Here is a 24,438-nt window from a genome sequence, read left to right on the forward strand (position 1 = left end):
TCAAAATTGAACAGTAAATTTCAAAGTTGGAAGGCCACAAGAGGGGGACAATGGTTGTCAAAAAATGAAGCGACATATCATTGCATGAGGGATGTGGTAGGAATTGAATGCTTGAATTAAGACTGGGGAAGTTTCTGAGGCGAAGGGGCTGCAGGCCTTGTAGCAGGTGGGTGTGCAGAAATGTAGCTATCCAAAGCCAAACACATTACTGCAGCTTGTCACACCTATACCTACCAAACAGCCAAAGGCCAAGATAGATCGTTATTTTACGGACACATTGAATACAGTGCAATGCCTCCCATATAGCGGTGAATAAGAGTAGTAGTCGTAGTAGTAGTAGTAGAAGAGTTGGTCAAGTTAAATCCAAGGCTAAGGAACTTGGAAATGTGCAACTTGGACCAAGAAAAACTAATTGCAGAGCGGCGACATTGGAAAAAAGCATTCAAATCATGCTTTGAAAACACTACTTGCTTATCCCGATTCAATTCAATCTGTCTTTGGAAACCGCTTAAGAGAGTGAGGTGCACCATTCCCAGAGAAAACTGCCATACTGGGCTGATACGTGGAGAGTGAAGTGAGCAAGCTCTTTTTCCATCTCCCTGTTCTAAAAATCCATTTAATATATGGTCCCAGATAGGGGACGTATCAGATATTAAACTGATAAGAACAGATACTACACTTGATCTTAGCCAAAAGGCCGAGAAGCGATAACCAGAAATGGTTTGCCGCTTGCAAGGCCACAGGGCTCTTAAGACACGGCACCCATTGTGGAGCAATGACACAGACACACCCTGAGGAAGACATTCAAACCAAGTCTGGCGCATAACAAAGCGCAGGCGGCTGTTTTTTTTTTTTTTTTTTTCCCCCAGGATTCCACTCCACGCGCTTTTAATTTGCATAGGCCAACCCCTTTTTTGTTAGGCCACCCTCCCCTCACGGTCAAACGCGCTTCAGTACTAGGAAAGAGGCCAGAGGAGCACTGCTCCTACACCGCCCCCTCTACTACCCTCCCTAAATGAAAGGTCTTGCTTTAAGGCTGTGTGGCTCACGCTGCGGATTGGCCGCTACAGACACGCAGCAGTTTTAGCTGCGGTGTACAGTACCATTCATTTGAATGGGTAAAAAAAAAACGCTGTGCCGACGCTGCGGGAAAAAACCGCGCGGATTTGCTGCGGTTTTGAATCCGCAGAAAGAATTGCATGTCAATTCCTTTCTGTGGAAAACGCTGCGGGTTCCTATCTCCACCATTGTGGAGATAGTGAATCCGCAGGACCAAACCGCAGGCAAAACGCGCAGATAATCCGCAGGTCTTTGGACCTGCGGATTATCTGCGGGTTTTCTGCTAAATCCGTGCGGATTAATCCGCAGCGGAATCCGCAGCGTGTGAACGTGGCCTAACTCTCCTGGTGCCAGATATTGTAACCAGGAGGCGAGCATGGCCCACCTGTCTGCTCAGGCTCACTCAGCAGACTGAAGCTGAATACTACTGCGCAGCTGCTACAGACGTGTGGGCTGCCCATTGTGACACGTGGTCCCATTGTGAGACGTGGTCGAACACATCCAAGCATTGTGTGCTATGAATGGCATGATTCCTATCACAGTGTTCCATGGATGGACACATCCTATTTACTGCAGGCAAGCAGCGCACCTAGCTGCTGCTGCTGCCTGCTACAAGCCACTAGAATACCGTCCGTCTGTCAGACAGGTGGACGTAGGCAGAACATTCAAATAACTCGCCAGATAAATCGTTGCTTTTCCATTTTATTCATAGTATGAATTAATTCAAAATTGGAACAGTAAATTTTCAAAGTTGAGAGGCCACAAGAGGGGGACAATGTTTTCAAAAATGAAGCGACATATCATTGCATGAGGGATGGTGGTAGGATTTCGAATGCTTGAATTAAGACTGGGGGAAGTTCTGAGGCGAAGGGGCTGCAGGCCTTGTAGCAGGTGGGTGTGCAGAAATGTAGCTATCCAAAGCCAAACACATTACTGCAGCTTGTCACACCTATACCTACCAAACAGCAAAGGCCAAGGATAGATCGTGATTTTTACGAGACACATTGAGACTACAGTGCGAATGCCCTCCCATATAGCGGTGAAACCAAGATAGAATAGTTTTAGTAGTGTAGTAGTAGATGTGTGGTGCAGAGGTGGTAAGAGTCAGAGAGCTAAGGCTTGGAGATGTGCAACTTGGACCAAGGACAGAACTGAATTGCATGAGCGGGCGACATTGAAAAAAGCATTCAAATCATGCTTGAAAACTACTATCGACTTGCATTCCCGATGTCAAGTCAATCTGCTTAGGAGAACCGCTTAAGAGAGTGAGTGCACCATTCCCCAGAGAACTGCCATACTGGGCTGTACGTGGAGTGAAGGTGAGCAAGCTCTTTTCAGATCTCCCTGTTCTAAAAATCATTTAATATATGGTCCCCAGATGGGGGACGTATCAGATATTATAACTGATAAGAACAGATACTACACTTGATCTTAGCCAAAAGGCCGAGAAGCGATAACCAGAAATGGTTTGCCGCTTGCAAGGCCACAGGGCTTAAGACAGGCACCCATTGTGGAGAATGACACAGACACCACCCTGGAGGAAGACTTCAAACCAAGTCTGGGCAAGTCTGGGCGCATAACAAAAGCGCAGGCGGCTGATTTTTTTTTTTTTTTTTCCCCCAGGATTCCACTCCACGCGCTTTTAATTTGCATAGGCCAACCCCTTTTTTGTTAGGCCACCCTCCCCTCACGGTCAAACGCGCTTCAGTACTAGGAAAGAGGCCAGAGGAGCACTGCTCCTACACCGCCCCCTCTACTACCCTCCCTAAATGAAAGGTCTTGCTTTAAGGCTGTGTGCACACGCTGCGGATTGGCCGCTACAGACACGCAGCAGTTTTAGCTGCGGTGTACAGTACCATTCATTTGAATGGGTAAAAAAAAACGCTGTGCCGACGCTGCGGAAAAAACCGCGCGGATTTGCTGCGGTTTTGAATCCGCAGAAAGAATTGCATGTCAATTCTTTCTGTGGAAAACGCTGCGGGTTCCTATCTCCACCATTGTGGAGATAGTGAATCCGCAGGACCAAACCGCAGGCAAAACCGCAGATAATCCGCAGGTCTTTGGACCTGCGGATTATCTGCGGTTTTTGCTAAATCCGTGCGGATTAATCCGCAGCGGAATCCGCAGCGTGTGAACGTGGCCTAACTCTCCTGGTGCCAGATATTGTAACCAGGAGGCGAGCATGGCCCACCTGTCTGCTCAGGCTCACTCAGCAGACTGAAGCTGAATACTACTGCGCAGCTGCTACAGACTGTGGGCTGCCCATTGTGACACGTGGTCCCATTGTGAGACGTGGTCGAACACATCCAAGCATTGTGTGCTATGAATGGCATGATTCCTATCACAGTGTTCCATGGATGGACACATCCTATTTACTGCAGGCAAGCAGCGCACCTAGCTGCTGCTGCTGCTACAAGCCACTAGAATACCGTCCGTCTGTCAGACAGGTGGACGTAGGCAGAACATTCAAATAACTCGCCAGATAAATCGTTGCTTTTCCATTTTATTCATATATGAATTAATTCAAAATTGAACAGTAAATTTCAAAGTTGGAAGGCCACAAGAGGGGGACAATGTTTCAAAAATGAAGCGACATATCATTGCATGAGGGATGTGGTAGGAATTGAATGCTTGAATTAAGACTGGGGAAGTTCTGAGGCGAAGGGGCTGCAGGCCTTGTAGCAGGTGGGTGTGCAGAAATGTAGCTATCCAAAGCCAAACACATTACTGCAGCTTGTCACACCTATACCTACCAAACAGCAAAGGCCAAGATAGATCATTATTTTACGGACACATTGAATACAGTGCAATGCCTCCCATATAGCGGTGAATAAGAGTAGTAGTAGTAGTAGTAGTAGTAGTAGTAGAAGAGTTGGTCAAGTTAAATCAAGGCTAAGGAATTGGAAATGTGCAACTTGGACCAAGAAAAACTAATTGCAGAGCAGCGACATTGGAAAAAAGCATTCAAATCATGCTTTGAAAACACTACTTGCTTATCCCGATTTCAATTCAATCTGTCTTTGGAAACCGCTTAAGAGAGTGAGTGCACCATTCCCAGAGAAACTGCCATACTGGGCTGATACGTGGAGTGAAGTGAGCAAGCTCTTTTTCCATCTCCCTGTTCTAAAAATCCATTTAATATATGGTCCCCAGATAGGGGACGTATCAGATATTAAACTGATAAGAACAGATACTACACTTGATCTTAGCCAAAAGGCCGAGAAGCGATAACCAGAAATGGTTTGCCGCTTGCAAGGCCACAGGGCTTAAGACAGGCACCCATTGTGGAGAATGACACAGACACCACCCTGAGGAAGACATTCAAACCAAGTCTGGGCGCATAACAAAAGCGCAGGCGGCTGATTTTTTTTTTTTTTTTTTCCCCCAGGATTCCACTCCACGCGCTTTTAATTTGCATAGGCCAACCCCTTTTTTGTTAGGCCACCCTCCCCTCACGGTCAAACGCGCTTCAGTACTAGGAAAGAGGCCAGAGGAGCACTGCTCCTACACCGCCCCCTCTACTACCCTCCCTAAATGAAAGGTCTTGCTTTAAGGCTGTGTGCACACGCTGCGGATTGGCCGCTACAGACACGCAGCAGTTTTAGCTGCGGTGTACAGTACCATTCATTTGAATGGGTAAAAAAAAACGCTGTGCCGACGCTGCGGAAAAAACCGCGCGGATTTGCTGCGGTTTTGAATCCGCAGAAAGAATTGCATGTCAATTCTTTCTGTGGAAAACGCTGCGGGTTCCTATCTCCACCATTGTGGAGATAGTGAATCCGCAGGACCAAACCGCAGGCAAAACCGCAGATAATCCGCAGGTCTTTGGACCTGCGGATTATCTGCGGTTTTTGCTAAATCCGTGCGGATTAATCCGCAGCGGAATCCGCAGCGTGTGAACGTGGCCTAACTCTCCTGGTGCCAGATATTGTAACCAGGAGGCGAGCATGGCCCACCTGTCTGCTCAGGCTCACTCAGCAGACTGAAGCTGAATACTACTGCGCAGCTGCTACAGACTGTGGGCTGCCCATTGTGACACGTGGTCCCATTGTGAGACGTGGTCGAACACATCCAAGCATTGTGTGCTATGAATGGCATGATTCCTATCACAGTGTTCCATGGATGGACACATCCTATTTACTGCAGGCAAGCAGCGCACCTAGCTGCTGCTGCTGCTACAAGCCACTAGAATACCGTCCGTCTGTCAGACAGGTGGACGTAGGCAGAACATTCAAATAACTCGCCAGATAAATCGTTGCTTTTCCATTTTATTCATATATGAATTAATTCAAAATTGAACAGTAAATTTCAAAGTTGGAAGGCCACAAGAGGGGGACAATGTTTCAAAAATGAAGCGACATATCATTGCATGAGGGATGTGGTAGGAATTGAATGCTTGAATTAAGACTGGGGAAGTTCTGAGGCGAAGGGGCTGCAGGCCTTGTAGCAGGTGGGTGTGCAGAAATGTAGCTATCCAAAGCCAAACACATTACTGCAGCTTGTCACACCTATACCTACCAAACAGCAAAGGCCAAGATAGATCATTATTTTACGGACACATTGAATACAGTGCAATGCCTCCCATATAGCGGTGAATAAGAGTAGTAGTAGTAGTAGTAGTAGTAGTAGTAGAAGAGTTGGTCAAGTTAAATCAAGGCTAAGGAATTGGAAATGTGCAACTTGGACCAAGAAAAACTAATTGCAGAGCAGCGACATTGGAAAAAAGCATTCAAATCATGCTTTGAAAACACTACTTGCTTATCCCGATTTCAATTCAATCTGTCTTTGGAAACCGCTTAAGAGAGTGAGTGCACCATTCCCAGAGAAACTGCCATACTGGGCTGATACGTGGAGTGAAGTGAGCAAGCTCTTTTTCCATCTCCCTGTTCTAAAAATCCATTTAATATATGGTCCCCAGATAGGGGACGTATCAGATATTAAACTGATAAGAACAGATACTACACTTGATCTTAGCCAAAAGGCCGAGAAGCGATAACCAGAAATGGTTTGCCGCTTGCAAGGCCACAGGGCTTAAGACAGGCACCCATTGTGGAGAATGACACAGACACCACCCTGAGGAAGACATTCAAACCAAGTCTGGGCGCATAACAAAAGCGCAGGCGGCTGATTTTTTTTTTTTTTTTTTCCCCCAGGATTCCACTCCACGCGCTTTTAATTTGCATAGGCCAACCCCTTTTTTGTTAGGCCACCCTCCCCTCACGGTCAAACGCGCTTCAGTACTAGGAAAGAGGCCAGAGGAGCACTGCTCCTACACCGCCCCCTCTACTACCCTCCCTAAATGAAAGGTCTTGCTTTAAGGCTGTGTGCACACGCTGCGGATTGGCCGCTACAGACACGCAGCAGTTTTAGCTGCGGTGTACAGTACCATTCATTTGAATGGGTAAAAAAAAACGCTGTGCCGACGCTGCGGAAAAAACCGCGCGGATTTGCTGCGGTTTTGAATCCGCAGAAAGAATTGCATGTCAATTCTTTCTGTGGAAAACGCTGCGGGTTCCTATCTCCACCATTGTGGAGATAGTGAATCCGCAGGACCAAACCGCAGGCAAAACCGCAGATAATCCGCAGGTCTTTGGACCTGCGGATTATCTGCGGTTTTTGCTAAATCCGTGCGGATTAATCCGCAGCGGAATCCGCAGCGTGTGAACGTGGCCTAACTCTCCTGGTGCCAGATATTGTAACCAGGAGGCGAGCATGGCCCACCTGTCTGCTCAGGCTCACTCAGCAGACTGAAGCTGAATACTACTGCGCAGCTGCTACAGACTGTGGGCTGCCCATTGTGACACGTGGTCCCATTGTGAGACGTGGTCGAACACATCCAAGCATTGTGTGCTATGAATGGCATGATTCCTATCACAGTGTTCCATGGATGGACACATCCTATTTACTGCAGGCAAGCAGCGCACCTAGCTGCTGCTGCTGCTACAAGCCACTAGAATACCGTCCGTCTGTCAGACAGGTGGACGTAGGCAGAACATTCAAATAACTCGCCAGATAAATCGTTGCTTTTCCATTTTATTCATATATGAATTAATTCAAAATTGAACAGTAAATTTCAAAGTTGGAAGGCCACAAGAGGGGGACAATGTTTCAAAAATGAAGCGACATATCATTGCATGAGGGATGTGGTAGGAATTGAATGCTTGAATTAAGACTGGGGAAGTTCTGAGGCGAAGGGGCTGCAGGCCTTGTAGCAGGTGGGTGTGCAGAAATGTAGCTATCCAAAGCCAAACACATTACTGCAGCTTGTCACACCTATACCTACCAAACAGCAAAGGCCAAGATAGATCATTATTTTACGGACACATTGAATACAGTGCAATGCCTCCCATATAGCGGTGAATAAGAGTAGTAGTAGTAGTAGTAGTAGTAGTAGTAGAAGAGTTGGTCAAGTTAAATCAAGGCTAAGGAATTGGAAATGTGCAACTTGGACCAAGAAAAACTAATTGCAGAGCAGCGACATTGGAAAAAAGCATTCAAATCATGCTTTGAAAACACTACTTGCTTATCCCGATTTCAATTCAATCTGTCTTTGGAAACCGCTTAAGAGAGTGAGTGCACCATTCCCAGAGAAACTGCCATACTGGGCTGATACGTGGAGTGAAGTGAGCAAGCTCTTTTTCCATCTCCCTGTTCTAAAAATCCATTTAATATATGGTCCCCAGATAGGGGACGTATCAGATATTAAACTGATAAGAACAGATACTACACTTGATCTTAGCCAAAAGGCCGAGAAGCGATAACCAGAAATGGTTTGCCGCTTGCAAGGCCACAGGGCTTAAGACAGGCACCCATTGTGGAGAATGACACAGACACCACCCTGAGGAAGACATTCAAACCAAGTCTGGGCGCATAACAAAAGCGCAGGCGGCTGATTTTTTTTTTTTTTTTTCCCCCAGGATTCCACTCCACGCGCTTTTAATTTGCATAGGCCAACCCCTTTTTTGTTAGGCCACCCTCCCCTCACGGTCAAACGCGCTTCAGTACTAGGAAAGAGGCCAGAGGAGCACTGCTCCTACACCGCCCCCTCTACTACCCTCCCTAAATGAAAGGTCTTGCTTTAAGGCTGTGTGCACACGCTGCGGATTGGCCGCTACAGACACGCAGCAGTTTTAGCTGCGGTGTACAGTACCATTCATTTGAATGGGTAAAAAAAAAACGCTGTGCCGACGCTGCGGAAAAAACCGCGCGGATTTGCTGCGGTTTTGAATCCGCAGAAAGAATTGCATGTCAATTCTTTCTGTGGAAAACGCTGCGGGTTCCTATCTCCACCATTGTGGAGATAGTGAATCCGCAGGACCAAACCGCAGGCAAAACCGCAGATAATCCGCAGGTCTTTGGACCTGCGGATTATCTGCGGTTTTTGCTAAATCCGTGCGGATTAATCCGCAGCGGAATCCGCAGCGTGTGAACGTGGCCTAACTCTCCTGGTGCCAGATATTGTAACCAGGAGGCGAGCATGGCCCACCTGTCTGCTCAGGCTCACTCAGCAGACTGAAGCTGAATACTACTGCGCAGCTGCTACAGACTGTGGGCTGCCCATTGTGACACGTGGTCCCATTGTGAGACGTGGTCGAACACATCCAAGCATTGTGTGCTATGAATGGCATGATTCCTATCACAGTGTTCCATGGATGGACACATCCTATTTACTGCAGGCAAGCAGCGCACCTAGCTGCTGCTGCTGCTACAAGCCACTAGAATACCGTCCGTCTGTCAGACAGGTGGACGTAGGCAGAACATTCAAATAACTCGCCAGATAAATCGTTGCTTTTCCATTTTATTCATATATGAATTAATTCAAAATTGAACAGTAAATTTCAAAGTTGGAAGGCCACAAGAGGGGGACAATGTTTCAAAAATGAAGCGACATATCATTGCATGAGGGATGTGGTAGGAATTGAATGCTTGAATTAAGACTGGGGAAGTTCTGAGGCGAAGGGGCTGCAGGCCTTGTAGCAGGTGGGTGTGCAGAAATGTAGCTATCCAAAGCCAAACACATTACTGCAGCTTGTCACACCTATACCTACCAAACAGCAAAGGCCAAGATAGATCATTATTTTACGGACACATTGAATACAGTGCAATGCCTCCCATATAGCGGTGAATAAGAGTAGTAGTAGTAGTAGTAGTAGTAGTAGTAGAAGAGTTGGTCAAGTTAAATCAAGGCTAAGGAATTGGAAATGTGCAACTTGGACCAAGAAAAACTAATTGCAGAGCAGCGACATTGGAAAAAAGCATTCAAATCATGCTTTGAAAACACTACTTGCTTATCCCGATTTCAATTCAATCTGTCTTTGGAAACCGCTTAAGAGAGTGAGTGCACCATTCCCAGAGAAACTGCCATACTGGGCTGATACGTGGAGTGAAGTGAGCAAGCTCTTTTTCCATCTCCCTGTTCTAAAAATCCATTTAATATATGGTCCCCAGATAGGGGACGTATCAGATATTAAACTGATAAGAACAGATACTACACTTGATCTTAGCCAAAAGGCCGAGAAGCGATAACCAGAAATGGTTTGCCGCTTGCAAGGCCACAGGGCTTAAGACAGGCACCCATTGTGGAGAATGACACAGACACCACCCTGAGGAAGACATTCAAACCAAGTCTGGGCGCATAACAAAAGCGCAGGCGGCTGATTTTTTTTTTTTTTTTTTCCCCCAGGATTCCACTCCACGCGCTTTTAATTTGCATAGGCCAACCCCTTTTTTGTTAGGCCACCCTCCCCTCACGGTCAAACGCGCTTCAGTACTAGGAAAGAGGCCAGAGGAGCACTGCTCCTACACCGCCCCCTCTACTACCCTCCCTAAATGAAAGGTCTTGCTTTAAGGCTGTGTGCACACGCTGCGGATTGGCCGCTACAGACACGCAGCAGTTTTAGCTGCGGTGTACAGTACCATTCATTTGAATGGGTAAAAAAAAAACGCTGTGCCGACGCTGCGGAAAAAACCGCGCGGATTTGCTGCGGTTTTGAATCCGCAGAAAGAATTGCATGTCAATTCTTTCTGTGGAAAACGCTGCGGGTTCCTATCTCCACCATTGTGGAGATAGTGAATCCGCAGGACCAAACCGCAGGCAAAACCGCAGATAATCCGCAGGTCTTTGGACCTGCGGATTATCTGCGGTTTTTGCTAAATCCGTGCGGATTAATCCGCAGCGGAATCCGCAGCGTGTGAACGTGGCCTAACTCTCCTGGTGCCAGATATTGTAACCAGGAGGCGAGCATGGCCCACCTGTCTGCTCAGGCTCACTCAGCAGACTGAAGCTGAATACTACTGCGCAGCTGCTACAGACTGTGGGCTGCCCATTGTGACACGTGGTCCCATTGTGAGACGTGGTCGAACACATCCAAGCATTGTGTGCTATGAATGGCATGATTCCTATCACAGTGTTCCATGGATGGACACATCCTATTTACTGCAGGCAAGCAGCGCACCTAGCTGCTGCTGCTGCTACAAGCCACTAGAATACCGTCCGTCTGTCAGACAGGTGGACGTAGGCAGAACATTCAAATAACTCGCCAGATAAATCGTTGCTTTTCCATTTTATTCATATATGAATTAATTCAAAATTGAACAGTAAATTTCAAAGTTGGAAGGCCACAAGAGGGGGACAATGTTTCAAAAATGAAGCGACATATCATTGCATGAGGGATGTGGTAGGAATTGAATGCTTGAATTAAGACTGGGGAAGTTCTGAGGCGAAGGGGCTGCAGGCCTTGTAGCAGGTGGGTGTGCAGAAATGTAGCTATCCAAAGCCAAACACATTACTGCAGCTTGTCACACCTATACCTACCAAACAGCAAAGGCCAAGATAGATCATTATTTTACGGACACATTGAATACAGTGCAATGCCTCCCATATAGCGGTGAATAAGAGTAGTAGTAGTAGTAGTAGTAGTAGTAGTAGAAGAGTTGGTCAAGTTAAATCAAGGCTAAGGAATTGGAAATGTGCAACTTGGACCAAGAAAAACTAATTGCAGAGCAGCGACATTGGAAAAAAGCATTCAAATCATGCTTTGAAAACACTACTTGCTTATCCCGATTTCAATTCAATCTGTCTTTGGAAACCGCTTAAGAGAGTGAGTGCACCATTCCCAGAGAAACTGCCATACTGGGCTGATACGTGGAGTGAAGTGAGCAAGCTCTTTTTCCATCTCCCTGTTCTAAAAATCCATTTAATATATGGTCCCCAGATAGGGGACGTATCAGATATTAAACTGATAAGAACAGATACTACACTTGATCTTAGCCAAAAGGCCGAGAAGCGATAACCAGAAATGGTTTGCCGCTTGCAAGGCCACAGGGCTTAAGACAGGCACCCATTGTGGAGAATGACACAGACACCACCCTGAGGAAGACATTCAAACCAAGTCTGGGCGCATAACAAAAGCGCAGGCGGCTGATTTTTTTTTTTTTTTTTTCCCCCAGGATTCCACTCCACGCGCTTTTAATTTGCATAGGCCAACCCCTTTTTTGTTAGGCCACCCTCCCCTCACGGTCAAACGCGCTTCAGTACTAGGAAAGAGGCCAGAGGAGCACTGCTCCTACACCGCCCCCTCTACTACCCTCCCTAAATGAAAGGTCTTGCTTTAAGGCTGTGTGCACACGCTGCGGATTGGCCGCTACAGACACGCAGCAGTTTTAGCTGCGGTGTACAGTACCATTCATTTGAATGGGTAAAAAAAAACGCTGTGCCGACGCTGCGGAAAAAAACCGCGCGGATTTGCTGCGGTTTTGAATCCGCAGAAAGAATTGCATGTCAATTCTTTCTGTGGAAAACGCTGCGGGTTCCTATCTCCACCATTGTGGAGATAGTGAATCCGCAGGACCAAACCGCAGGCAAAACCGCAGATAATCCGCAGGTCTTTGGACCTGCGGATTATCTGCGGTTTTTGCTAAATCCGTGCGGATTAATCCGCAGCGGAATCCGCAGCGTGTGAACGTGGCCTAACTCTCCTGGTGCCAGATATTGTAACCAGGAGGCGAGCATGGCCCACCTGTCTGCTCAGGCTCACTCAGCAGACTGAAGCTGAATACTACTGCGCAGCTGCTACAGACTGTGGGCTGCCCATTGTGACACGTGGTCCCATTGTGAGACGTGGTCGAACACATCCAAGCATTGTGTGCTATGAATGGCATGATTCCTATCACAGTGTTCCATGGATGGACACATCCTATTTACTGCAGGCAAGCAGCGCACCTAGCTGCTGCTGCTGCTACAAGCCACTAGAATACCGTCCGTCTGTCAGACAGGTGGACGTAGGCAGAACATTCAAATAACTCGCCAGATAAATCGTTGCTTTTCCATTTTATTCATATATGAATTAATTCAAAATTGAACAGTAAATTTCAAAGTTGGAAGGCCACAAGAGGGGGACAATGTTTCAAAAATGAAGCGACATATCATTGCATGAGGGATGTGGTAGGAATTGAATGCTTGAATTAAGACTGGGGAAGTTCTGAGGCGAAGGGGCTGCAGGCCTTGTAGCAGGTGGGTGTGCAGAAATGTAGCTATCCAAAGCCAAACACATTACTGCAGCTTGTCACACCTATACCTACCAAACAGCAAAGGCCAAGATAGATCATTATTTTACGGACACATTGAATACAGTGCAATGCCTCCCATATAGCGGTGAATAAGAGTAGTAGTAGTAGTAGTCAGTAGTAGTAGTAGAAGAGTTGGTCAAGTTAAATCAAGGCTAAGGAATTGGAAATGTGCAACTTGGACCAAGAAAAACTAATTGCAGAGCAGCGACATTGGAAAAAAGCATTCAAATCATGCTTTGAAAACACTACTTGCTTATCCCGATTTCAATTCAATCTGTCTTTGGAAACCGCTTAAGAGAGTGAGTGCACCATTCCCAGAGAAACTGCCATACTGGGCTGATACGTGGAGTGAAGTGAGCAAGCTCTTTTTCCATCTCCCTGTTCTAAAAATCCATTTAATATATGGTCCCCAGATAGGGGACGTATCAGATATTAAACTGATAAGAACAGATACTACACTTGATCTTAGCCAAAAGGCCGAGAAGCGATAACCAGAAATGGTTTGCCGCTTGCAAGGCCACAGGGCTTAAGACAGGCACCCATTGTGGAGAATGACACAGACACCACCCTGAGGAAGACATTCAAACCAAGTCTGGGCGCATAACAAAAGCGCAGGCGGCTGATTTTTTTTTTTTTTTTTTCCCCCAGGATTCCACTCCACGCGCTTTTAATTTGCATAGGCCAACCCCTTTTTTGTTAGGCCACCCTCCCCTCACGGTCAAACGCGCTTCAGTACTAGGAAAGAGGCCAGAGGAGCACTGCTCCTACACCGCCCCCTCTACTACCCTCCCTAAATGAAAGGTCTTGCTTTAAGGCTGTGTGCACACGCTGCGGATTGGCCGCTACAGACACGCAGCAGTTTTAGCTGCGGTGTACAGTACCATTCATTTGAATGGGTAAAAAAAAACGCTGTGCCGACGCTGCGGAAAAAACCGCGCGGATTTGCTGCGGTTTTGAATCCGCAGAAAGAATTGCATGTCAATTCTTTCTGTGGAAAACGCTGCGGGTTCCTATCTCCACCATTGTGGAGATAGTGAATCCGCAGGACCAAACCGCAGGCAAAACCGCAGATAATCCGCAGGTCTTTGGACCTGCGGATTATCTGCGGTTTTTGCTAAATCCGTGCGGATTAATCCGCAGCGGAATCCGCAGCGTGTGAACGTGGCCTAACTCTCCTGGTGCCAGATATTGTAACCAGGAGGCGAGCATGGCCCACCTGTCTGCTCAGGCTCACTCAGCAGACTGAAGCTGAATACTACTGCGCAGCTGCTACAGACTGTGGGCTGCCCATTGTGACACGTGGTCCCATTGTGAGACGTGGTCGAACACATCCAAGCATTGTGTGCTATGAATGGCATGATTCCTATCACAGTGTTCCATGGATGGACACATCCTATTTACTGCAGGCAAGCAGCGCACCTAGCTGCTGCTGCTGCTACAAGCCACTAGAATACCGTCCGTCTGTCAGACAGGTGGACGTAGGCAGAACATTCAAATAACTCGCCAGATAAATCGTTGCTTTTCCATTTTATTCATATATGAATTAATTCAAAATTGAACAGTAAATTTCAAAGTTGGAAGGCCACAAGAGGGGGACAATGTTTCAAAAATGAAGCGACATATCATTGCATGAGGGATGTGGTAGGAATTGAATGCTTGAATTAAGACTGGGGAAGTTCTGAGGCGAAGGGGCTGCAGGCCTTGTAGCAGGTGGGTGTGCAGAAATGTAGCTATCCAAAGCCAAACACATTACTGCAGCTTGTCACACCTATACCTACCAAACAGCAAAGGCCAAGATAGATCATTATTTTACGGACACATTGAATACAGTGCAATGCCTCCCATATAGCGGTGAATAAGAGTAGTAGTAGTAGTAGTAGTAGTAGTAGTAGAAGAGTTGGTCAAGTTAAATCAAGGCTAAGGAATTGGAAATGTGCAACTTGGACCAAGAAAAACTAATTGCAGAGCAGCGACATTGGAAAAAAGCATTCAAATCATGCTTTGAAAACACTACTTGCTTATCCCGATTTCAATTCAATCTGTCTTTGGAAACCGCTTAAGAGAGTGAGTGCACCATTCCCAGAGAAACTGCCATACTGGGCTGATACGTGGAGTGAAGTGAGCAAGCTCTTTTTCCATCTCCCTGTTCTAAAAATCCATTTAATATATGGTCCCCAGATAGGGGACGTATCAGATATTAAACTGATAAGAACAGATACTACACTTGATCTTAGCCAAAAGGCCGAGAAGCGATAACCAGAAATGGTTTGCCGCTTGCAAGGCCACAGGGCTTAAGACAGGCACCCATTGTGGAGAATGACACAGACACCACCCTGAGGAAGACATTCAAACCAAGTCTGGGCGCATAACAAAAGCGCAGGCGGCTGATTTTTTTTTTTTTTTTTTCCCCCAGGATTCCACTCCACGCGCTTTTAATTTGCATAGGCCAACCCCTTTTTTGTTAGGCCACCCTCCCCTCACGGTCAAACGCGCTTCAGTACTAGGAAAGAGGCCAGAGGAGCACTGCTCCTACACCGCCCCCTCTACTACCCTCCCTAAATGAAAGGTCTTGCTTTAAGGCTGTGTGCACACGCTGCGGATTGGCCGCTACAGACACGCAGCAGTTTTAGCTGCGGTGTACAGTACCATTCATTTGAATGGGTAAAAAAAAAACGCTGTGCCGACGCTGCGGAAAAAACCGCGCGGATTTGCTGCGGTTTTGAATCCGCAGAAAGAATTGCATGTCAATTCTTTCTGTGGAAAACGCTGCGGGTTCCTATCTCCACCATTGTGGAGATAGTGAATCCGCAGGACCAAACCGCAGGCAAAACCGCAGATAATCCGCAGGTCTTTGGACCTGCGGATTATCTGCGGTTTTTGCTAAATCCGTGCGGATTAATCCGCAGCGGAATCCGCAGCGTGTGAACGTGGCCTAACTCTCCTGGTGCCAGATATTGTAACCAGGAGGCGAGCATGGCCCACCTGTCTGCTCAGGCTCACTCAGCAGACTGAAGCTGAATACTACTGCGCAGCTGCTACAGACTGTGGGCTGCCCATTGTGACACGTGGTCCCATTGTGAGACGTGGTCGAACACATCCAAGCATTGTGTGCTATGAATGGCATGATTCCTATCACAGTGTTCCATGGATGGACACATCCTATTTACTGCAGGCAAGCAGCGCACCTAGCTGCTGCTGCTGCTACAAGCCACTAGAATACCGTCCGTCTGTCAGACAGGTGGACGTAGGCAGAACATTCAAATAACTCGCCAGATAAATCGTTGCTTTTCCATTTTATTCATATATGAATTAATTCAAAATTGAACAGTAAATTTCAAAGTTGGAAGGCCACAAGAGGGGGACAATGTTTCAAAAATGAAGCGACATATCATTGCATGAGGGATGTGGTAGGAATTGAATGCTTGAATTAAGACTGGGGAAGTTCTGAGGCGAAGGGGCTGCAGGCCTTGTAGCAGGTGGGTGTGCAGAAATGTAGCTATCCAAAGCCAAACACATTACTGCAGCTTGTCACACCTATACCTACCAAACAGCAAAGGCCAAGATAGATCATTATTTTACGGACACATTGAATACAGTGCAATGCCTCCCATATAGCGGTGAATAAGAGTAGTAGTAGTAGTAGTAGTAGTAGTAGTAGAAGAGTTGGTCAAGTTAAATCAAGGCTAAGGAATTGGAAATGTGCAACTTGGACCAAGAAAAACTAATTGCAGAGCAGCGACATTGGAAAAAAGCATTCAAATCATGCTTTGAAAACACTACTTGCTTATCCCGATTTCAATTCAATCTGTCTTTGGAAACCGCTTAAGAGAGTGAGTGCACCATTCCCAGAGAAACTGCCATACTGGGCTGATACGTGGAGTGAAGTGAGCAAGCTCTTTTTCCATCTCCCTGTTCTAAAAATCCATTTAATATATGGTCCCCAGATAGGGGACGTATCAGATATTAAACTGATAAGAACAGATACTACACTTGATCTTAGCCAAAAGGCCGAGAAGCGATAACCAGAAATGGTTTGCCGCTTGCAAGGCCACAGGGCTTAAGACAGGCACCCATTGTGGAGAATGACACAGACACCACCCTGAGGAAGACATTCAAACCAAGTCTGGGCGCATAACAAAAGCGCAGGCGGCTGATTTTTTTTTTTTTTTTTTCCCCCAGGATTCCACTCCACGCGCTTTTAATTTGCATAGGCCAACCCCTTTTTTGTTAGGCCACCCTCCCCTCACGGTCAAACGCGCTTCAGTACTAGGAAAGAGGCCAGAGGAGCACTGCTCCTACACCGCCCCCTCTACTACCCTCCCTAAATGAAAGGTCTTGCTTTAAGGCTGTGTGCACACGCTGCGGATTGGCCGCTACAGACACGCAGCAGTTTTAGCTGCGGTGTACAGTACCATTCATTTGAATGGGTAAAAAAAAACGCTGTGCCGACGCTGCGGAAAAAACCGCGCGGATTTGCTGCGGTTTTGAATCCGCAGAAAGAATTGCATGTCAATTCTTTCTGTGGAAAACGCTGCGGGTTCCTATCTCCACCATTGTGGAGATAGTGAATCCGCAGGACCAAACCGCAGGCAAAACCGCAGATAATCCGCAGGTCTTTGGACCTGCGGATTATCTGCGGTTTTTGCTAAATCCGTGCGGATTAATCCGCAGCGGAATCCGCAGCGTGTGAACGTGGCCTAACTCTCCTGGTGCCAGATATTGTAACCAGGAGGCGAGCATGGCCCACCTGTCTGCTCAGGCTCACTCAGCAGACTGAAGCTGAATACTACTGCGCAGCTGCTACAGACTGTGGGCTGCCCATTGTGACACGTGGTCCCATTGTGAGACGTGGTCGAACACATCCAAGCATTGTGTGCTATGAATGGCATGATTCCTATCACAGTGTTCCATGGATGGACACATCCTATTTACTGCAGGCAAGCAGCGCACCTAGCTGCTGCTGCTGCTACAAGCCACTAGAATACCGTCCGTCTGTCAGACAGGTGGACGTAGGCAGAACATTCAAATAACTCGCCAGATAAATCGTTGCTTTTCCATTTTATTCATATATGAATTAATTCAAAATTGAACAGTAAATTTCAAAGTTGGAAGGCCACAAGAGGGGGACAATGTTTCAAAAATGAAGCGACATATCATTGCATGAGGGATGTGGTAGGAATTGAATGCTTGAATTAAGACTGGGGAAGTTCTGAGGCGAAGGGGCTGCAGGCCTTGTAGCAGGTGGGTGTGCAGAAATGTAGCTATCCAAAGCCAAACACATTACTGCAGCTTGTCACACCTATACCTACCAAACAGCAAAGGCCAAGATAGATCATTATTTTACGGACACATTGAATACAGTGCAATGCCTCCCATATAGCGGTGAATAAGAGTAGTAGTAGTAGTAGTAGTAGTAGTAGTAGAAGAGTTGGTCAAGTTAAATCAAGGCTAAGGAATTGGAAATGTGCAACTTGGACCAAGAAAAACTAATTGCAGAGCAGCGACATTGGAAAAAAGCATTCAAATCATGCTTTGAAAACACTACTTGCTTATCCCGATTTCAATTCAATCTGTCTTTGGAAACCGCTTAAGAGAGTGAGTGCACCATTCCCAGAGAAACTGCCATACTGGGCTGATACGTGGAGTGAAGTGAGCAAGCTCTTTTTCCATCTCCCTGTTCTAAAAATCCATTTAATATATGGTCCCCAGATAGGGGACGTATCAGATATTAAACTGATAAGAACAGATACTACACTTGATCTTAGCCAAAAGGCCGAGAAGCGATAACCAGAAATGGTTTGCCGCTTGCAAGGCCACAGGGCTTAAGACAGGCACCCATTGTGGAGAATGACACAGACACCACCCTGAGGAAGACATTCAAACCAAGTCTGGGCGCATAACAAAAGCGCAGGCGGCTGATTTTTTTTTTTTTTTTTTCCCCCAGGATTCCACTCCACGCGCTTTTAATTTGCATAGGCCAACCCCTTTTTTGTTAGGCCACCCTCCCCTCACGGTCAAACGCGCTTCAGTACTAGGAAAGAGGCCAGAGGAGCACTGCTCCTACACCGCCCCCTCTACTACCCTCCCTAAATGAAAGGTCTTGCTTTAAGGCTGTGTGCACACGCTGCGGATTGGCCGCTACAGACACGCAGCAGTTTTAGCTGCGGTGTACAGTACCATTCATTTGAATGGGTAAAAAAAAACGCTGTGCCGACGCTGCGGAAAAAACCGCGCGGATTTGCTGCGGTTTTGAATCCGCAGAAAGAATTGCATGTCAATTCTTTCTGTGGAAAACGCTGCGGGTTCCTATCTCCACCATTGTGGAGATAGTGAATCCGCAGGACCAAACCGCAGGCAAAACCGCAGATAATCCGCAGGTCTTTGGACCTGCGGATTATCTGCGGTTTTTGCTAAATCCGTGCGGATTAATCCGCAGCGGAATCCGCAGCGTGTGAACGTGGCCTAACTCTCCTGGTGCCAGATATTGTAACCAGGAGGCGAGCATGGCCCACCTGTCTGCTCAGGCTCACTCAGCAGACTGAAGCTGAATACTACTGCGCAGCTGCTACAGACTGTGGGCTGCCCATTGTGACACGTGGTCCCATTGTGAGACGTGGTCGAACACATCCAAGCATTGTGTGCTATGAATGGCATGATTCCTATCACAGTGTTCCATGGATGGACACATCCTATTTACTGCAGGCAAGCAGCGCACCTAGCTGCTGCTGCTGCTACAAGCCACTAGAATACCGTCCGTCTGTCAGACAGGTGGACGTAGGCAGAACATTCAAATAACTCGCCAGATAAATCGTTGCTTTTCCATTTTATTCATATATGAATTAATTCAAAATTGAACAGTAAATTTCAAAGTTGGAAGGCCACAAGAGGGGGACAATGTTTCAAAAATGAAGCGACATATCATTGCATGAGGGATGTGGTAGGAATTGAATGCTTGAATTAAGACTGGGGAAGTTCTGAGGCGAAGGGGCTGCAGGCCTTGTAGCAGGTGGGTGTGCAGAAATGTAGCTATCCAAAGCCAAACACATTACTGCAGCTTGTCACACCTATACCTACCAAACAGCAAAGGCCAAGATAGATCATTATTTTACGGACACATTGAATACAGTGCAATGCCTCCCATATAGCGGTGAATAAGAGTAGTAGTAGTAGTAGTAGTAGTAGTAGTAGAAGAGTTGGTCAAGTTAAATCAAGGCTAAGGAATTGGAAATGTGCAACTTGGACCAAGAAAAACTAATTGCAGAGCAGCGACATTGGAAAAAAGCATTCAAATCATGCTTTGAAAACACTACTTGCTTATCCCGATTTCAATTCAATCTGTCTTTGGAAACCGCTTAAGAGAGTGAGTGCACCATTCCCAGAGAAACTGCCATACTGGGCTGATACGTGGAGTGAAGTGAGCAAGCTCTTTTTCCATCTCCCTGTTCTAAAAATCCATTTAATATATGGTCCCCAGATAGGGGACGTATCAGATATTAAACTGATAAGAACAGATACTACACTTGATCTTAGCCAAAAGGCCGAGAAGCGATAACCAGAAATGGTTTGCCGCTTGCAAGGCCACAGGGCTTAAGACAGGCACCCATTGTGGAGAATGACACAGACACCACCCTGAGGAAGACATTCAAACCAAGTCTGGGCGCATAACAAAAGCGCAGGCGGCTGATTTTTTTTTTTTTTTTTTCCCCCAGGATTCCACTCCACGCGCTTTTAATTTGCATAGGCCAACCCCTTTTTTGTTAGGCCACCCTCCCCTCACGGTCAAACGCGCTTCAGTACTAGGAAAGAGGCCAGAGGAGCACTGCTCCTACACCGCCCCCTCTACTACCCTCCCTAAATGAAAGGTCTTGCTTTAAGGCTGTGTGCACACGCTGCGGATTGGCCGCTACAGACACGCAGCAGTTTTAGCTGCGGTGTACAGTACCATTCATTTGAATGGGTAAAAAAAAACGCTGTGCCGACGCTGCGGAAAAAACCGCGCGGATTTGCTGCGGTTTTGAATCCGCAGAAAGAATTGCATGTCAATTCTTTCTGTGGAAAACGCTGCGGGTTCCTATCTCCACCATTGTGGAGATAGTGAATCCGCAGGACCAAACCGCAGGCAAAACCGCAGATAATCCGCAGGTCTTTGGACCTGCGGATTATCTGCGGTTTTTGCTAAATCCGTGCGGATTAATCCGCAGCGGAATCCGCAGCGTGTGAACGTGGCCTAACTCTCCTGGTGCCAGATATTGTAACCAGGAGGCGAGCATGGCCCACCTGTCTGCTCAGGCTCACTCAGCAGACTGAAGCTGAATACTACTGCGCAGCTGCTACAGACTGTGGGCTGCCCATTGTGACACGTGGTCCCATTGTGAGACGTGGTCGAACACATCCAAGCATTGTGTGCTATGAATGGCATGATTCCTATCACAGTGTTCCATGGATGGACACATCCTATTTACTGCAGGCAAGCAGCGCACCTAGCTGCTGCTGCTGCTACAAGCCACTAGAATACCGTCCGTCTGTCAGACAGGTGGACGTAGGCAGAACATTCAAATAACTCGCCAGATAAATCGTTGCTTTTCCATTTTATTCATATATGAATTAATTCAAAATTGAACAGTAAATTTCAAAGTTGGAAGGCCACAAGAGGGGGACAATGTTTCAAAAATGAAGCGACATATCATTGCATGAGGGATGTGGTAGGAATTGAATGCTTGAATTAAGACTGGGGAAGTTCTGAGGCGAAGGGGCTGCAGGCCTTGTAGCAGGTGGGTGTGCAGAAATGTAGCTATCCAAAGCCAAACACATTACTGCAGCTTGTCACACCTATACCTACCAAACAGCAAAGGCCAAGATAGATCATTATTTTACGGACACATTGAATACAGTGCAATGCCTCCCATATAGCGGTGAATAAGAGTAGTAGTAGTAGTAGTAGTAGTAGTAGTAGAAGAGTTGGTCAAGTTAAATCAAGGCTAAGGAATTGGAAATGTGCAACTTGGACCAAGAAAAACTAATTGCAGAGCAGCGACATTGGAAAAAAGCATTCAAATCATGCTTTGAAAACACTACTTGCTTATCCCGATTTCAATTCAATCTGTCTTTGGAAACCGCTTAAGAGAGTGAGTGCACCATTCCCAGAGAAACTGCCATACTGGGCTGATACGTGGAGTGAAGTGAGCAAGCTCTTTTTCCATCTCCCTGTTCTAAAAATCCATTTAATATATGGTCCCCAGATAGGGGACGTATCAGATATTAAACTGATAAGAACAGATACTACACTTGATCTTAGCCAAAAGGCCGAGAAGCGATAACCAGAAATGGTTTGCCGCTTGCAAGGCCACAGGGCTTAAGACAGGCACCCATTGTGGAGAATGACACAGACACCACCCTGAGGAAGACATTCAAACCAAGTCTGGGCGCATAACAAAAGCGCAGGCGGCTGATTTTTTTTTTTTTTTTTTCCCCCAGGATTCCACTCCACGCGCTTTTAATTTGCATAGGCCAACCCCTTTTTTGTTAGGCCACCCTCCCCTCACGGTCAAACGCGCTTCAGTACTAGGAAAGAGGCCAGAGGAGCACTGCTCCTACACCGCCCCCTCTACTACCCTCCCTAAATGAAAGGTCTTGCTTTAAGGCTGTGTGCACACGCTGCGGATTGGCCGCTACAGACACGCAGCAGTTTTAGCTGCGGTGTACAGTACCATTCATTTGAATGGGTAAAAAAAAAACGCTGTGCCGACGCTGCGGAAAAAACCGCGCGGATTTGCTGCGGTTTTGAATCCGCAGAAAGAATTGCATGTCAATTCTTTCTGTGGAAAACGCTGCGGGTTCCTATCTCCACCATTGTGGAGATAGTGAATCCGCAGGACCAAACCGCAGGCAAAACCGCAGATAATCCGCAGGTCTTTGGACCTGCGGATTATCTGCGGTTTTTGCTAAATCCGTGCGGATTAATCCGCAGCGGAATCCGCAGCGTGTGAACGTGGCCTAACTCTCCTGGTGCCAGATATTGTAACCAGGAGGCGAGCATGGCCCACCTGTCTGCTCAGGCTCACTCAGCAGACTGAAGCTGAATACTACTGCGCAGCTGCTACAGACTGTGGGCTGCCCATTGTGACACGTGGTCCCATTGTGAGACGTGGTCGAACACATCCAAGCATTGTGTGCTATGAATGGCATGATTCCTATCACAGTGTTCCATGGATGGACACATCCTATTTACTGCAGGCAAGCAGCGCACCTAGCTGCTGCTGCTGCTACAAGCCACTAGAATACCGTCCGTCTGTCAGACAGGTGGACGTAGGCAGAACATTCAAATAACTCGCCAGATAAATCGTTGCTTTTCCATTTTATTCATATATGAATTAATTCAAAATTGAACAGTAAATTTCAAAGTTGGAAGGCCACAAGAGGGGGACAATGTTTCAAAAATGAAGCGACATATCATTGCATGAGGGATGTGGTAGGAATTGAATGCTTGAATTAAGACTGGGGAAGTTCTGAGGCGAAGGGGCTGCAGGCCTTGTAGCAGGTGGGTGTGCAGAAATGTAGCTATCCAAAGCCAAACACATTACTGCAGCTTGTCACACCTATACCTACCAAACAGCAAAGGCCAAGATAGATCATTATTTTACGGACACATTGAATACAGTGCAATGCCTCCCATATAGCGGTGAATAAGAGTAGTAGTAGTAGTAGTAGTAGTAGTAGTAGAAGAGTTGGTCAAGTTAAATCAAGGCTAAGGAATTGGAAATGTGCAACTTGGACCAAGAAAAACTAATTGCAGAGCAGCGACATTGGAAAAAAGCATTCAAATCATGCTTTGAAAACACTACTTGCTTATCCCGATTTCAATTCAATCTGTCTTTGGAAACCGCTTAAGAGAGTGAGTGCACCATTCCCAGAGAAACTGCCATACTGGGCTGATACGTGGAGTGAAGTGAGCAAGCTCTTTTTCCATCTCCCTGTTCTAAAAATCCATTTAATATATGGTCCCCAGATAGGGGACGTATCAGATATTAAACTGATAAGAACAGATACTACACTTGATCTTAGCCAAAAGGCCGAGAAGCGATAACCAGAAATGGTTTGCCGCTTGCAAGGCCACAGGGCTTAAGACAGGCACCCATTGTGGAGAATGACACAGACACCACCCTGAGGAAGACATTCAAACCAAGTCTGGGCGCATAACAAAAGCGCAGGCGGCTGATTTTTTTTTTTTTTTTTTCCCCCAGGATTCCACTCCACGCGCTTTTAATTTGCATAGGCCAACCCCTTTTTTGTTAGGCCACCCTCCCCTCACGGTCAAACGCGCTTCAGTACTAGGAAAGAGGCCAGAGGAGCACTGCTCCTACACCGCCCCCTCTACTACCCTCCCTAAATGAAAGGTCTTGCTTTAAGGCTGTGTGCACACGCTGCGGATTGGCCGCTACAGACACGCAGCAGTTTTAGCTGCGGTGTACAGTACCATTCATTTGAATGGGTTAAAAAAAAACGCTGTGCCGACGCTGCGGAAAAAACCGCGCGGATTTGCTGCGGTTTTGAATCCGCAGAAAGAATTGCATGTCAATTCTTTCTGTGGAAAACGCTGCGGGTTCCTATCTCCACCATTGTGGAGATAGTGAATCCGCAGGACCAAACCGCAGGCAAAACCGCAGATAATCCGCAGGTCTTTGGACCTGCGGATTATCTGCGGTTTTTGCTAAATCCGTGCGGATTAATCCGCAGCGGAATCCGCAGCGTGTGAACGTGGCCTAACTCTCCTGGTGCCAGATATTGTAACCAGGAGGCGAGCATGGCCCACCT

At 46.9% G+C, this 24,438-nt stretch overlaps 14 non-coding genes across 14 annotated transcripts; all 14 read right to left on the bottom strand.

Moving 5' to 3' along the window:
- Nucleotides 1-516: 516 nt before the first annotated feature.
- LOC141079789 (U2 spliceosomal RNA) lies at nucleotides 517-709 on the bottom strand. The gene has a single exon (XR_012228542.1). It is a non-coding gene; the product is annotated as a U2 spliceosomal RNA (small nuclear RNA).
- Nucleotides 710-2,323: 1,614 nt separating this feature from the next.
- Nucleotides 2,324-2,514, bottom strand: LOC141079790 (U2 spliceosomal RNA). The gene has a single exon (XR_012228543.1). It is a non-coding gene; the product is annotated as a U2 spliceosomal RNA (small nuclear RNA).
- Nucleotides 2,515-4,097: 1,583 nt separating this feature from the next.
- LOC141079781 (U2 spliceosomal RNA) lies at nucleotides 4,098-4,288 on the bottom strand. Its single transcript, XR_012228534.1, has one exon. It is a non-coding gene; the product is annotated as a U2 spliceosomal RNA (small nuclear RNA).
- A 1,574-nt stretch (nucleotides 4,289-5,862) lies between these two features.
- LOC141079791 (U2 spliceosomal RNA) lies at nucleotides 5,863-6,053 on the bottom strand. The gene has a single exon (XR_012228544.1). It is a non-coding gene; the product is annotated as a U2 spliceosomal RNA (small nuclear RNA).
- Nucleotides 6,054-7,627: 1,574 nt separating this feature from the next.
- Nucleotides 7,628-7,818, bottom strand: LOC141079792 (U2 spliceosomal RNA). The gene has a single exon (XR_012228545.1). It is a non-coding gene; the product is annotated as a U2 spliceosomal RNA (small nuclear RNA).
- A 1,574-nt stretch (nucleotides 7,819-9,392) lies between these two features.
- LOC141079793 (U2 spliceosomal RNA) lies at nucleotides 9,393-9,583 on the bottom strand. The gene has a single exon (XR_012228546.1). It is a non-coding gene; the product is annotated as a U2 spliceosomal RNA (small nuclear RNA).
- A 1,575-nt stretch (nucleotides 9,584-11,158) lies between these two features.
- Nucleotides 11,159-11,349, bottom strand: LOC141079794 (U2 spliceosomal RNA). Its single transcript, XR_012228547.1, has one exon. It is a non-coding gene; the product is annotated as a U2 spliceosomal RNA (small nuclear RNA).
- A 1,576-nt stretch (nucleotides 11,350-12,925) lies between these two features.
- On the bottom strand, nucleotides 12,926-13,116 carry LOC141079782 (U2 spliceosomal RNA). The gene has a single exon (XR_012228535.1). It is a non-coding gene; the product is annotated as a U2 spliceosomal RNA (small nuclear RNA).
- Nucleotides 13,117-14,690: 1,574 nt separating this feature from the next.
- LOC141079783 (U2 spliceosomal RNA) lies at nucleotides 14,691-14,881 on the bottom strand. Its single transcript, XR_012228536.1, has one exon. It is a non-coding gene; the product is annotated as a U2 spliceosomal RNA (small nuclear RNA).
- A 1,575-nt stretch (nucleotides 14,882-16,456) lies between these two features.
- On the bottom strand, nucleotides 16,457-16,647 carry LOC141079784 (U2 spliceosomal RNA). Its single transcript, XR_012228537.1, has one exon. It is a non-coding gene; the product is annotated as a U2 spliceosomal RNA (small nuclear RNA).
- A 1,574-nt stretch (nucleotides 16,648-18,221) lies between these two features.
- On the bottom strand, nucleotides 18,222-18,412 carry LOC141079785 (U2 spliceosomal RNA). Its single transcript, XR_012228538.1, has one exon. It is a non-coding gene; the product is annotated as a U2 spliceosomal RNA (small nuclear RNA).
- A 1,574-nt stretch (nucleotides 18,413-19,986) lies between these two features.
- Nucleotides 19,987-20,177, bottom strand: LOC141079786 (U2 spliceosomal RNA). The gene has a single exon (XR_012228539.1). It is a non-coding gene; the product is annotated as a U2 spliceosomal RNA (small nuclear RNA).
- A 1,574-nt stretch (nucleotides 20,178-21,751) lies between these two features.
- Nucleotides 21,752-21,942, bottom strand: LOC141079787 (U2 spliceosomal RNA). The gene has a single exon (XR_012228540.1). It is a non-coding gene; the product is annotated as a U2 spliceosomal RNA (small nuclear RNA).
- A 1,575-nt stretch (nucleotides 21,943-23,517) lies between these two features.
- On the bottom strand, nucleotides 23,518-23,708 carry LOC141079788 (U2 spliceosomal RNA). The gene has a single exon (XR_012228541.1). It is a non-coding gene; the product is annotated as a U2 spliceosomal RNA (small nuclear RNA).
- Between the last annotated feature and the right edge of the window lie 730 nt (nucleotides 23,709-24,438).

The sequence above is a fragment of the Dendrobates tinctorius genome, unplaced genomic scaffold (genome assembly GCF_039654945.1).
Source record: "Dendrobates tinctorius isolate UK_male_01 unplaced genomic scaffold, ASM3965494v1 ptg000696l, whole genome shotgun sequence".
Classification (NCBI taxonomy): domain Eukaryota; kingdom Metazoa; phylum Chordata; class Amphibia; order Anura; family Dendrobatidae; genus Dendrobates; species Dendrobates tinctorius.